The following is a 13,450-nucleotide window of genomic DNA, read 5'->3' as shown; positions in this document are numbered from 1 at the left end:
ATTTTTTGAATGTTAATCCAGACTTGTAAACCCGAGATAAATCTCACATTGTTATCATTATTTTTATATATTGTTGGATTTAATTTGCTAATACTTTGTTGAGGATTTTTGCTTTTATGGTCTGCAATTTTCTAGGTTTATACCATAAACATATATTAAGGAGATGCCTTTATTCCTTTTCCAGCATCTCTCCCCACCTACTTCTCTGCAAGGGGTGGGATGCTTATATGACTGGATGGAATCCCAAGATCATGGATTCGTCAACAACTAAGATCCTGGAGTGGTCTACAAAACTGTAAGATTATGAATTTGTGTTGTTTCATGCCATTATATTTTGATAATTTATTACAGCAGAAAGAGAAAACTAGTAAGGCATCACATTGGTGAATGTTCAGCTTGTTTCCCATTTTTTTGCTATTTTATATATTGTTGGGGACAGTGTTTTTACAAAGCATGGTAAGCTTTTGTCTTGAGTTTTGCATTATTTTATTGAGATATTTAGAAGTATAATAACTGAGTTAAAGTGTATTGTCCCATAAACAATAATAGAGGACAGTTGCCTTATATTCCAACCAGCACTCAGTATTATATAGTATGCTTCCAAAGTTCTATTAGTTTTTTAAGTGGAGATTTTCTATTTCTTTAATTTGCATTTATTTCTTTAAAATAATACAGTTTTCATATGTTGATTATTAATTAGTGTCTATTCTTTTATGAACAATCTATTCATGTTTTGTTTCTCCCTTCTCTCTTTTTTTAAAGTGGGTATCTCTTAGTTTCAATTAAAAATTTTTAAAAAAAGAAAAAAAATGATTTTAAAATATTACTACATGTTTGAATTATACATATATATTTTTAAATGTTTATTTATTTTGAGAAAGAGAATATCTGCATATGAGCAAGTGGGACAGAGAGAGAGGGAGAGAGAGAATCCCAAGCAGGCTCCAAACTGTCAGCACAGAGCCTGACTCTGGGCTCAGTCCCGTGAACTATGAGATCATGACCTGAGCCAAAATCAAGAGTTAGACGCTTAACCATCTGAGCCACCCAGTGGTCCCTGGAATTACATTTTGAAGTTAGTAAAGTACACATATATGCCAACATGTATATATTTTTAATCACGTTAAGAATAATATTTATTTTCCAAAATTTTCAAGAATGTATTTGCTTAATTTACTTCATGTCTGAACTCAAAATAACATTTACTTTGTGAATACAGAATTTTAGTAAAAGTGTTTCCTAGCTTCCAGAGTATTAATTTCTCAGTATATCCTCCATGGGTGTTTTAATCTTGATTCCTCTTGAAAGCAGAGCCTGAGATGACAATTGATATACAGATAACTGATTTGGGGAAGTGATCTTTGTGAGCTGAGGAATTAAAGAGGGTGGATGAGGACAGATGGAAACTAAGGGAAGGTGTATTATCCACTTGGTCAAGTGGTGCCCTATCCTCACAGGACCTTCTGAGGAGTGATCAGATTGTACATAAAGTGTCCAAAGAAATAAAAGTTAAAGCATTTTCCACCAGCACTCTGCACTTACTGAACATTGGCCCTGATGACCCCTACCATGTAGAAACACTTCCAGAGGCTCACCAGTGCTGAGCCTACTGCCACAGATCCTCCATGCCACAGTCTCACAGAAGTGACAAACAAAGCATGCCATTAAGGTGAGAGACCTAAGGTAAGAAACCACACACATCCATGTTATTCTACAGATAAGCCAATAAGCTCCAATGTGTCTTCCTAGGCCAATTTGAATTAAGGTTATGACTTTGGCAAGTAAACAAAATGATAAAAAGAGATACATTAAAAATTTGCTTTGATTTGGACAGATGACTTAAATAAATTCTGTGGCTAAAGATTTTCATTCATGAAATCTAATTTATAGGGTTGTTTTGATGATGAAATGAGCTAGTAGCAATATTACTAATACTGATGATAATATTATTTATACTTTTGAGAAGCAAATGATAACCATTACTATTTATTTTGAAAATTAAAGTGCTATTATGTAAATTTAAATATTTTCGGTAGAAGCAATAATCCACTTCCTTTAGTTATATTTTATTATGTTATTTAAATTATCTGTGACAAATACCCTTAATATGGATAGTAAAGTAACTGCTCAAATAATAGTTGTTCAATAAATACTTACTGAAATTCTGTATAACTAAGAATCTTGGTGATTAATGATAGAAAGCATAGTCTTTTGAGATCTTAAAATAAAGAGGAGGGATTGTTCACTCTTAAGTAAGCATGGTGCATACAATCTGTATGCATGTATCATTAAAGAGTTGCATGGATTGAAGTAGAAGATGATGCAAACAAGTTGAATTGGTGCTTTTTGTCATGTATTATTATTATTACGCTACGATATCCTTTTACTTTGGAAGAAGAAAAATGCAATTCAAAAGAGAATATTCCATAAAAGAGGTTCAAGAAGCCCACTTTTTCTTCTCTATTTCTAAATATTATTTAAAGTTCAAACTAATTTTAGTCTTTACAAATGCTCTAAAATAGAGAGCTCTGGATGTGATTCCACATTTAACAGGATCACCTAGAAATAAAAATCCTGACACCCAAGATAAATGAAAAACAAATAGAAAAGGCTACAGAAAGGGTCAGATCCATTTGATGTGTAGACAGTTTAAAGAATGGTAAGCTTTCTGGGTTTTTTAAAATTTCTTTTGAAACTATTGCAAACAAATTAACTTCTAAAAACATTTCTTAATTTTTTAATCAATGAATACAAACTCTATTATATATTATTTACTTGGTAACTGTAAAACACTCTAACATGATCATTTGTTGTAGAAAATAACAAAATACCTTAAATCAGTTTTGAAACTTTCATTGGAAAGAAATAACCAAAGCAGATATAACACGTAGCATTTAAAAAGTATAATGAGGTAAAATGTTCAGTAAACAAATGGCAATAATGAGGACATTTTGAGAAAATATTAAGTCCATTTGATATTTTTTATCTAAATGTTTCCAAATGGACATGTGCCCCCCCTGCCCCCACCACCACATAGATACAATATCTCTAAGAGGAAATTAAAAAGTATTTCAATTTCAATTTCAAATAAATACTGTGGAGAAAAGTTAATAGGTTTGTATATTACAAAAGAGCACGTTATTGATGAACGCATAATCTCTATCAACTCCTACATTTGATTTCTTTGTAATGCCTGATACCGACAGTCCAGAAAGAGTGATAGGTATATGATTAGGTGATTGTTTTACATGTCCTCTATGGAGGAGAAGTAGCAAATAAAGTTAGCACAATAACCCCTTGCTTACATAAATTTGTAAACTACTGGAAGAAATACAAAGCTACAAAAAATTCCATATTAAGAATGTGATATGATAAATATTATAATAAGGGCAAGTTTCTTAGATGGACATTGAGAAATATGACAAATCTGCCCGGGGACAATTTGGGAAATCCTCTTTGAAAATATCTAGTTTTAATTTAATTTCCAAATGCTATAAGTGAGGTGTTTTCAACTTCTCTTACCTATGTGTTAAAATTGTAAGTTAAGTCCAATTCTATTTAATACCAAAGCTCATACTCTTTATATTTCGATAAGAAGACATGAGAAATAAAGATCACCTTGGAAATAAAGAATCTCTGTCTCTCTCTCTCTGTGTCCTCTTTCTCTCTCTCTCAAGAATGATGCACAATAAAGATTGCTGGTCATCTTATGCAGAGGAAAGTGAGTCAAAGATTTTAATTAGACACTAGCTAAGAGGCTACTATGACCTCAGAGTCAAGTGACAAGATTATGCAAGACTGAAAAAGTGGCTGTTTAGATAAAGGGAATAAAGAAGGACTTAAAAATGTTTTGATTCTAGCTTTGGAGATGTAAAATCAGTCACATCATTAACAACAGTGAAGAGTTGTGATTTCAGCAAGGTTAGAGCCAACAGAAGCCCAAGGGCAACTTGAAGATAAGTGTGCTTAAACCTGCATCCCCACTTCACTCCTCTATCTCCATTCCCCCCACCTCCACTCCCTATGTACATACCATACTAGCATATATAATAACAATATATGCTTGTCATGGAAATATATTTCAAAAATAAATTCCCAGATCCTCAAGCTAAACATGTTGCTGACTCTAATTCTATATTCTTCTTATAAAGAAATTTGAGAGACAGCACTTTGGGGAAGAAAATGTTAATTTTTGGGGGGAAGAAAATGTTAATTTTTTTGATACAGTGAATATACGTATATGTAGTCCATGTACTTACACGATGTATGAAGTTTTGCATACTGTGCAGGGCCTGTGAGAATTAGGTCTGGTAATGTTGCACTGATAGAGTTCCTTGAGTCTGGAGAGTAGATTTAAAGCTGCAGTGGGAATCAAGCTCAGTATGGGAGTGCTGACTGACAGCCCACTTTAGAATACAGTTTGAGAGAGAAGATATGAAAGAGAAAAAGAAAATTGGCCCCCAAAAAGGGGGTGGTCTTTTAGAAAAATGGGATAACTAAGTATCATAGTGGTTTTGACTGGGTTCATTAGAGTCCAGCTGTTTCAGCCGACAAACTGAAATCTGAAGGCTTCACAATGATGACAGAGATAAAGTGGACAGAGAAAAAGCACACATTTGCTTCAATATTCCAAGAAAATAAAACCCTGAGATTGTGTGAGGGAGATGCCACACTTGATAACTGCTTCCTAGCTGGTGTTGTGCACATTAATGATTTACTCTCTTCTGTCTTCTCAAAAGCTACTCTGATGTGTAGTTGTTTATCTAGTGGACTGCAAACCATGTTGCTCTCTAAAAAGATTTGCTTCTAGAAAATGCCATTTCTAAGTACAGTTCTTTGGGAATACATAGTTTCTGATATTGTACAGTAGAACATTCCAAAGCAAGTTCTGACGGTTTTTCGTCTTCGCCCATTTACCTAATAATTTTATAATTATTTAAATAGAACTCAGATCTTCAAAGTCCTTTTACTGTGTTCATCTTTAAAATCCTTAGCATTATAAAGAGTAAAATAACCTCAACCACTGAAGATGGATGAGAATTTAAAAATAAGCAGAAAAGTGCCATAGATTAGCTCAAAGGTGACACAAAGCTCATGCACTAAAATCCATGCAGATAATTGAAAGGCGAGCATCTTTCATTCTCTAGTTAATATTATTTTAGACCTGGCTTTAAATGACTTCTAGAATTCAGTAATCAGTAATCCAACAGTAATCTAACTTAGTGTATTCACAGTAAAATGATAGAATATAGAATATCTGTGAAAGGAAAGATTCGTATGTTGCAAGAAATATACAGCCAATGCCACTATAACTTACTATGTAATGCCTCAGCTCAGAGTACATTAAAACAGAACATGAGCAGGAGAAAGGAATGCCATAGTCAGGAATACTGACAGCAGAGCAAAGTGAATGCTGATAATTTGCTGATGAGGGAGGTGATAGAAAACCCAGACTGCAAAACTGAAAAAAATATTAATAATATAAAATTATTTAGTATTTTACATAAGTGCAAAATCCTGAAGTATAAGTGTATTAAATTACATATCAACTGAGATGTTAACGCTCAATAGTTGTGCAGAGATTCAATTATACCAAATATGCACTATTAGAAAAAGCAGGGTGACATGGATTCAGGAAGCAATTTTTCTCAGTTTTACTGTGGTTTCTCCCTACTCCTTTTCTTTACCTGTATCCAAGTCCTGGTTTTGTTTATCCACAACCCACTTTGTTCACTGCCTTCCGGTTTTCGTTAATGTCAGTGATGGACACATTTCTGTCAAAATATTTGACTGCTTTAAAGTGGAAACTTGACTAACTAAAATTAACTGATTTGGAATACCTCTTCTTCTGGAAATGTCAACTAAAGGCCATGTTGTGGAGTTGGAAGCAAAGGACATGTTAGATGAATTCATTATAAGAGATATTTTTCATTTTTTTCTAACCTTTGAAAGCTGTGTTACAATAAAATTAATTAGCTTGATGTGGTTCTCATTTATATCATGTCTAATTTAGGCTAACAAAGTAAACTGTAGGTAACAAATTGCCTAAATAGAAATAAACCTCTATTTAGTAACTATTTCAGAAGAAAATATTTTTGTTCCAATGACTGTCCTAATTATCCCAGTCATGACACTTGCATTTTCACAATTTTTGCTTTATGCTAACAAAATTGTCAAAATTAAAAAATATATATGTTATTTTAATGTTTTATTTATTTCTGAGAGAGAGAGAGAGAGACAGCATGAGCAGAGGTGGGTCAGAGAGAGGGAGACACAGAATCCAAAACAGGCTCCAGGCTCTGAGCTAGCTGTCAGCACAGAGCCCGACACAGGGCTCGAACCCACGAACCATGAGTTCATGACCTGAGCCGAAGTCGGACGCTTAACCGACTGAGCCACCCAGGTGCCCCATTTATTTATTTATTTTGAGATAGAGAGCTAGAGGTAGAGATAGAGAGAGACCTCACGTGGGTGAGAGAAGGGAAGGGGCAGAGAGATTGGAGAGAGAAAATCCCAAGCAGGCTCCACACTGCCAGTGCAGAGCCCAGTGCAGGGCTCAAACTCACAAACCATGAGATCATGACCTAAGCCAGATCAAGAGTTAGATGCTTAACAAACTAAGCCATCCAGGCACCCAAAAATTCCCCAAATTGTTTTAAGAAAATTAAACTTCAAGTTTGTGAAAATTTTAGGAAACATAATATTTTTTATCCAAAATATCAGGCTAACTATTCTCGTAATGACTTTCCTTTGATAGACAGGAAATAAAATGGGTCAGTTCACACTGGTTTCTTATTCAATCTTCAGTAGCAAAGTGTCCAACTATCTCCTGTCATTTTTCTCAATGGCAGGGCTTTCCAGGCATAGAATTCTATTTAATACCAGATAGTTTTTTCTTTAGGAACCAGATATAACGTGGGTGTGAGATGGGAAAAACAGGATAAAAACTTGGTTGTTTGTGTTTTGAAACGTCACTAAAATGTCTGAAAACACAAGGTGCGTAATTACTATAAAAACACTATACCACCATATACTCTTTGAAGTATACTCTTTGAAGAAGCAGTTGTTGCTGATGTAAAGTGATTAACAATCAACCAAAATTTGAAGCATTGAAAACTTAGAATGAGTGGAAAGTCCAACTCAAATTTTGGTCAAAAGTCTCCTTGTTGACTAGGTGTTTCTGTGACAGAAACAACAGTTTTGAGAGAAAGTAATTATATTAGAGAGAAATCATTTTACCCTATGAAAATTAATTTTTTATGGATATTCTTTCAACCTGAAACATTCAGGTATATAGGATCGTCCTCTGTCTGGAATTTGTAGAGAAAATTAACAAAGAATCATTTGGATTTAAATTGAAATCTCCCCTACCGAATTGTTGGAATATTAGGTTGTTTCCTTCTTCCTGACAAGGCTCTGTAAGGTACATATCATTTATTTTATTATTATTTTTTGTGCTGTTGTGCTTATTAGTCCTCTGTGCTTCTATAGTTTCTGTCCTTTATCAGCAGCTAGCCAGGTACTTTTGATTATCTCTGATCCCATAGTCAGAGTTGCTATTCATTGGAGGTTGCAGACAGAGGACTCCAAGACTGTAGTACTTATTTTGCTATTGGTGTGGTCTGGGAGCATCCCCTTTTTTGTAAGACTCCCTCTAGTAAAAATATGAAAACAATTTTCTGATATACATATCAGATTGATGAAGGAGCATAAGGCAGGCTGAGGGCAAAGTACAAGCTAACAGCACCCTTCCACCCCTAAGCTGGATATGTGTGACATTTCTCAGGTACTTCTAGCTGCCCAAGAACAAAGGAAAGGACAGAAAACAAATGGTTAAACTGATAGAGTCCCAGCCAGTTTACAAATATCTTGGTAAATTACAAGAAAAAGGTAATCTTATCAATAGCCTAATCTCTAGGAACTCCCTCCTGTCTTAATGATAATGCTTTGCTAGAGGAAAAACAACCTTAGCCTGTGAGTTTTCTTTAACATATGGAAATCCATTTAAGAAAGTTCCTCTTGACTTTATCTCCCCCATCCCCACAGTATATAACCAGTCACACTTTACAACCCCAGTGCAGCTCTTTCTGCCCACAGGTCCTGTCCCCATGCTTTAATAAAATCACTTTTTTGCACCAAAGACATTTTCAAGAATTCTTTCTTGGCTGTCAGCTCTGAAACCTGATAACTCCAGAGTCCTATCTAGATATTTAAAAGGCAACATCCCATTTTCTCATATGAAAGTAATTTTTCCTTGTTGACCAAGAATTAATGTCATAGGACAAGACTCATATAACTTTTTTCTAATAATAAAACTTTAATTCAAAGTTAAAGTAACTTTTGCTTTGTTCATTTACTACTAGAATATAAAAGTTTGCTAGTCTTCTTTCAAATAGGTATAATACTTTTGCACTTTTCTTACCTCCAAATAAAAATGTGACTTTGCATTTTTACCAGAAACTTCCCCTTCATCCTTCCTTTTTTTTTTTTCCCAAATCTTTCATATTAGTTCATTTGGAATGTAATGCAACTTAATTTGTTCTGTTCAACAGATAATCAAATGATAAGATAAGAAACAAGATCAGAGACTGAGCATTTTGTGCCTATTAAGGCTGAAGTATTCAGTTTTAATTAATATTTAAAAAAATTGTCTGGGGGATCTTAATTGCCCAATCACTAGTTCTATTATTTTTTAATTAGGAAATATTTCGGCCGTCAGGTTTAGTTCTCAGAGTTTTAAGAGTGTTAGAGTGGCTTCCCAAATTTAGAAGAAGTTAGCAGTAGAATAGAGACTGCCAACAGACTTAGGATTAATCTGTCTGACTAAGTCTGTCCCCTGTTATTTGACCATGGCTGTCATGGTGAAAGATGAACTCACCTGTGCTTGCACTGTTAATATAAATGAGCTCTATTTCACTTTGAGATGTCTTGATTGAGAATTCTTGAGATGACTGGGGTCAATTTTCTGAGAGGTTACAACTAATTTAGAACTTACAAGTCACTATAAATAGCTTAAACTGATCATTTTAATATGACATACTTTACTCTTGGGTTGAATTTCATTTGCTGTCCCAAAACCAATTATTTAGGTTTTTTTCCTCTTTCCAGAAATCACACAAAGTCCCAACTAACCAAAGCATAAATTTCCATCCTAGTTACAGATGTTTTAGAGATATATTGAATTGCAGTGTGTAGTGCTGATCCCTTGGGCACCCCACTGGCAAATTCTTTGTGTCCTGAGAATTGCCTAATTATGCCTTTTCTTTGTTCCCTATCTTTTAATCAGACTTTAACTTCTCTCTCTATGATTTCCTTGGTTTTATTAATGGAACTGCATGAAAAACTTAATCAAAATCCTCCTTTGCAAGTTTAAACAAATTAAACCTGTTTTTTTTCTCCGTATGTAATTTGTCTTTTATATTGTTTTTCTTTTTATGGTGATCTTGTCAAAAAACTAACTCAGATTATATTTTTAAAGACCAAAAACCAGATTATGGACCTGGAAATTCACTTATTTATCCCTATTAGTGTACTTTTCTGTTGTTTAAAAAATATTTAATGTCCTTTTTTTAAGATGACCCACAATAATTATATGTGTGTTTGCATGTATAAAATTTCTTATGATTTAATTATATATTAACTGTTACTGAGTTCTGATCAAGAAAAATTATCCTGGACAAATTAAATGAAGGAGACTTTATTTTAGACTATCACAATAGGAGAGAGAAACTGAATTCAACTCTCCTGAAACAAAAGGTGGGAGAGTTTTTAATCACTGGGTGAGCTAGTGGAAAAGTACTGGATGACTTTTGTGGCTAAAGTTGGTCAATGTGATTAGGCCATCTATGTTTACTAATTGGCACTTGCAAAAGTTATGCTTCTACCTTTCCACAGAGATTAGAGATAAGGACTTTAACTTTTTTTTCTATTGAATTGCGTTTAGGTATAATTGACATACTAGTTTCAAGTGTACAACATTCTGTGTTTGTGTATATTGCGAAATGATCATCACAGTAAGTCTAGTTTAACTCCATCATCATACATAGTGACAGTTTTTTTTCTTTTGATGAGAACTTTTAAGATCTACTCTTAGCAACTTTCAAATATGCAATACAGTACTACTAACTCTAGTAGCCATGCTATCTATACATTATGTCCCCATGACTGACTTATAACTAGAAGTCACTAACTTTGGATGCCTTTTACCCATTTTGCCCACCCCCTACACTCCACCTCTGGCAATCACCAATCTGTTCTTTGTATCTATAGCTTCCTTTGTTTGTTGTTTGTTTAAATTCCACATATATCTGAGATCATTCATATTTGTCTTTCTCTGTATTATTTATTTCACTTAGCTTAATGCCCTCAAGGTCTATCGCTGTCATTCTCTCATTTGAAATGGTAAAGTTTTATTCTTTTTTGTGGTTGAATAATACTCATTTATGTGTGTGTGTGTATATTACATTTTCTTTATCCATTCATCTATCAACAAACACTTAGGTTGCTTCTATGTCTTGGATATTGGAAATAAATGAACATTGGGATGCATATACATTTTGAGTTAGTGTTTGTGTTTTCTTTAGATAAATACCCAGAAGTGGAATTACTCAATCATATGGTAGTTCTACTTTTAATTTTTTGAGGAATCTCCTTCTGTTTTCCATGGTGGTTGCACCAATTTATGTTCCCACCAAAAGTATACAAGGGTTCCCTTTTCTCCACATCTTAGCCAAAACTTATCTCTTGTCTTTTTATAATAGTCATTCTGATAAGTGTGAGATGATGTCTCATTGTGGTTTTGATTTTCATTTCCCTGATGATTAGTAATGCTGAACATCTTCTAAATACTGGCCCTAACTTCCTTGATGATTACATTTCAAAGGGATGGCTCCCAGATTCTGGAGAAAGACATTCCTTGGTTGTAAAGCTGGGAGTCTGAGAGAAGATTTACATCTTAAAGGGGCAAAAAAAAAAAAAAAAAAGTACAGTTGCAAGTTTTCTAAAGCAAATACTCTAAGAAAAAGATTAGGACTAATAGATGGGAAAAAACCTCGTTAAAGTTCAGGTAATCTGAGGGAAATGTTAAAGCCATCTTGGTCAGTTCTAATAATTATTTATGAAGAAGTATGAAATTTATCCATAGGACAAATATTGCCTTAAATATCTGAATATTTTCAAATATATATTTTAGTTTCAAACAAAATGTAGAGTTGCATTTATATATTGGTTTTGAGTTTGCCAATGCAGAACTCAAATAATAAAGTTGATAATAAAGCTGAGCCCATATATATTAAAATTTTCTAAAATTTCTTTATATTCCAATGTGTAAAAGTGAGAGAAATGATTAATTAGGGTTTTAATATAGGGTCCATAAATTAAAATTATAGACAAAGATAATGAATTAATTTATAGCTAGTTTATAAATGGGATATCTTCAGCTATTGATTGGCTTCATGGCTTCAGATAAAATCATAAGTTCTGTACTTATCTGTCTACGGTATCAAAACCTGTTATTGATCTGATATTTCATATTACTGTAAGTGAATATTTTTGCTTAATATAGTTTTGTTGGTGCTAGCAAGAAGACACAAGACTCGGGGCCAGAGACAAAGGACTTTATCACAAGGAAGCATGAGCTTCATGTTCTAATCAGTTTTCTTGTCATTCAGGTCCTGTGGGGAGTGATGTGGAATCAGGTCCAGTCAGATATTTCATATAAAATGTGCTTGTATCACAGCTAAAGAATTTTGAGTTTAGGAAATCCCTNAAGCGAAAGTTGGACGCTTAACCGACTAAGCCACCCAGGTGCCCCAGGAAATCCCTAGTCTTTAAAACTGCTCCATACTTCCCCAACATTTGCCCCTGAGGGAGGCAATATCTTGACTGTCTTAGTCAGGAAACAAATCTGTCCTCTGCTCAGGGATGAGACATTGACTTTATCACCCAAGGCTGTTTCTGGTACAAACATCCTTGACAGGATATTCCAGAGCAAAAGCTAATATGGCATGTAAAAGCACCATGGAGAATAATCCCTCTGATATGCAGAAATAGTAACTTTTTTAATTGATAATTTTTGGCATCATACCACATTGTCCATTTGGTAACAAATACCATTTGTGTATGTGTGTGTGTGTGTTGATTGGAATCTAGTTAGCATTTGTGACAACCTAATCAGGAATCTCTATTCCAGAGGAAGCTACATGTATGATTCAAATATCATTATTAAAAGCTACATCACAGAAATGTTAATAAGCATGTCTTAGAATAATTTTTCTTTGGTGAAGTGAATAGTGTTTATTATATGTAATTGGCTAGAAAGGAATTAACATTTTCTAGAGAAGGACTCTAATAGAATAATTTTCAGTTGTTTTCATTACTTTATCAAAAAGAACTCTGTAAATTCACCATAGAAGTTTGAATAGGTCTGCCATCTTGATGTATTCCCCTAGGAGCACATCTTGCATAGGTTTTTGCTGGAGTGCCTGCAGGTACAGACTGGGATCTTTACTGACCCTAGAAACATTGGTCATATTACTATTTTTTCTTTTAATGTGTGCACAGTTGCCAGAGTATGGTCTCAGACTTGCTTCCATTGCAGCATATCATCTGACTGCAAAGTTGTAAGCATACTAGCCCTCCACCTCTAATCTGAGTCTACTGACATTTATCTAAAGAACCTAATATGTGTTGTATAGCTATACTGGCCTAGATAGTACACTTTCTCCAGTATACTAGANATGATTGTTTCTCAAATGCTGGCAAATGATTAGCACATGGCATGACAGGATAAGAGGAATTTGAAGTCTCTATAATTTCTATGCCTTAAGTACTACTACCATGGCCTACTTTAAACTATTAACACTGATCAAGGAGTGACCTACTTTAAACTATTAACACTGATCAAGGAGTTGGGAAGATAAGTGTATACCTGGCTTACAAAGGCCAGTAAGAGCTGGCTCTAGTAAGATCTGGCTCCACCACCCCACTGTCTGACGCCTTAATTTTTCTTAGAAGCCAATTATAAAGAATCAACATTTTTGTTTTTATTATTTTAGTTTAGTTTAAAAATATTTTTAAGTTTATTTTTTGAGAGAAAGAGAGAGAAAGGGGGACGGAGAGGGAGAGAGGGAGAGAGCGTAAGTAGGGGAGAGGCAGAGAAAGAGGGAGAATTCCAAGCAGACTCTGCACTGAGCCAGCCCAGAACGTAAACCTGATGTGGGGCGTGAACCACAAACAGTGAGATTATGACCTGAGTCGAAACTATCAGGTGCTTAACCAATTGAACCACCCAGGTGCCCTAGAGTTCTTATTTCTAGAAACTGCTAATTCTTGAATACTTGAAAGTATTTAGAAAAATTACACTGCAATTTGATTGAAACTCAGACACAAAAACCACATACAAAGTTTTCACTGTTAAAACTTTCATCATGAAATTTGACAGGCATTCCTG

At 34.3% G+C, this 13,450-nt stretch overlaps 1 long non-coding RNA gene across 1 annotated transcript in view; it reads left to right on the top strand.

Moving 5' to 3' along the window:
- Nucleotides 1-227: 227 nt before the first annotated feature.
- The window catches only part of LOC144245250 (uncharacterized), a 115,228-nt gene continuing 102,005 nt past the window's right edge, over nucleotides 228-13,450 (top strand). The window contains exon 1 of the long non-coding RNA XR_013339217.1: nucleotides 228-295. This is a non-coding gene — a long non-coding RNA (uncharacterized LOC144245250). The remainder of the gene's footprint in view (nucleotides 296-13,450) is intronic.

This window comes from Crocuta crocuta, unplaced genomic scaffold, assembly GCF_008692635.1.
Source record: "Crocuta crocuta isolate KB4526 unplaced genomic scaffold, BGI_CrCroc_1.0 scaffold491, whole genome shotgun sequence".
Taxonomy (NCBI): Eukaryota; Metazoa; Chordata; class Mammalia; order Carnivora; family Hyaenidae; genus Crocuta; species Crocuta crocuta.
Note: the sequence above shows the minus strand (reverse complement) of the source record. Positions and strands in the feature narration are given on the sequence as shown.